The following is a 1,619-nucleotide window of genomic DNA, read 5'->3' as shown; positions in this document are numbered from 1 at the left end:
CAAAAAAAAAAAAAAAAGTATATCCCTCGAGGAATGGGAAATTTTCCATGCTGGCCACCATGTTTACATATTGCTCATAAAAATGACAAAAATACCCTTGCATAAAAAATGAGAAAAAGTAGTTATTTATTCCTAAAATTTGTCGATATGTTCGAATGATGGATTATTTTATCATTTCCAAATTTGGTATGGAAATGAGCTTATATGGCCCTTCATTGGGAGAAGATTTCGTTTTAGTCAAGTAGGACTTACACGAAAGGCAATCCTTGTCGGCCAATTTTTTCCCAATTTTCATACCAAGTATATGCAAAATAATATGAAGAAAAATGGATTTTCTGATTCGGATATACAGAAGCTAAGATATGGACATCTGAACATTTCAAAACCAACCCTAGATAGGTCTAGAGTCTAGACCAGCCTAGTTCTAATTGGAGCTAGTCTAATTCAGAAGTAAACTAACCAAAGAGGTAAATTTTTTTCAATTCAACACTCACAGGTGGGTCTACCCAAACTCTAGGTAGGTTCAAAATTATGGGTTGACAAGGTGTTAGGCACCGAGCCATGCTCAACCGATGGCCAGTCTTTTTCTATTTAGACCATTCTAAAATTGCTTGAAATATAAAGAAAAGCCTACTACTTAATCATACTAACTAGCAGCTATAGAAAACAGTAAATTTAACGTAGTCTAAGTATCTAGGTATTTAGGCCAAAAGCAGTAGACATATATGAAAACGCATAAATCTAATATAAATAGGGTAGCAATGAAGTTAAATAGTTCCAACATGATATAAATAGTAAATGGGGAATTTAATATATACATATAAGAGGATCGAACCTTGACATAACTTTGTTAAGCTACCTACGTACCCTCACTAGGGATCAGATCCAACATAGTTCCACATGGGTATAATGAACATGCGGAGGAGATGGAGGACATGGTACGTAACACAAATGCATCTATGTTCTAAAAATAATTTGGAAATTTCTAACAGTGTTATGGCATAACTGGGGGTAGTTTTGGTAAATTAATATCTAACATTATAATGACGTGTCAGAGATTTGAAAATTGCATGTACAATTTTCAAATATCACAATAGTGCATGTATAGTAATGGTCTAAACACAGCTTGTGATTTGGGCAAAAATACAAGGGTATGTATAATTTGAGGAGAGAGGAAAAAATTTAAGGTCTCTTACCCAAACTAAGAATGCCGCCGTGCTTGGAGTGGAGAGGCTACCCCATGACAGCCTCATAGGGGCTCAAAAATTGGGCCTATTTGGTTGGAGGCCAGTGCGATTGCCTTTCTCAACAATTTTCAGGGGTTGATTTCCAAAGATTTAACTATCAAATATTGAACATCCACATATGTCACACCCAGTTCTCACAGAACCGGGCCAGTGACCGGGTTAACACCGGTTAACCCAAACCTGCCAGGATCATCAGATACTGTATTCCACCACAGCATACACACAACTAATATAAGCTCATCAGATCAGCGGAATACTAAGTTTTACCTGTGAATAATCCCATAATACTTGATACCCGAATTGTGATACAATAATTATATACATGTGGGCCCGAAGGCATGATATTTACACAATAAAAGTACAATTCATATA

Source organism: Macadamia integrifolia, chromosome 10 (assembly GCF_013358625.1).
Source record: "Macadamia integrifolia cultivar HAES 741 chromosome 10, SCU_Mint_v3, whole genome shotgun sequence".
In the NCBI taxonomy this organism is placed as follows: Eukaryota; Viridiplantae; Streptophyta; class Magnoliopsida; order Proteales; family Proteaceae; genus Macadamia; species Macadamia integrifolia.
The sequence above is the reverse complement of the archived record's forward strand: the minus strand, read 5'-3'. Positions refer to the sequence as shown.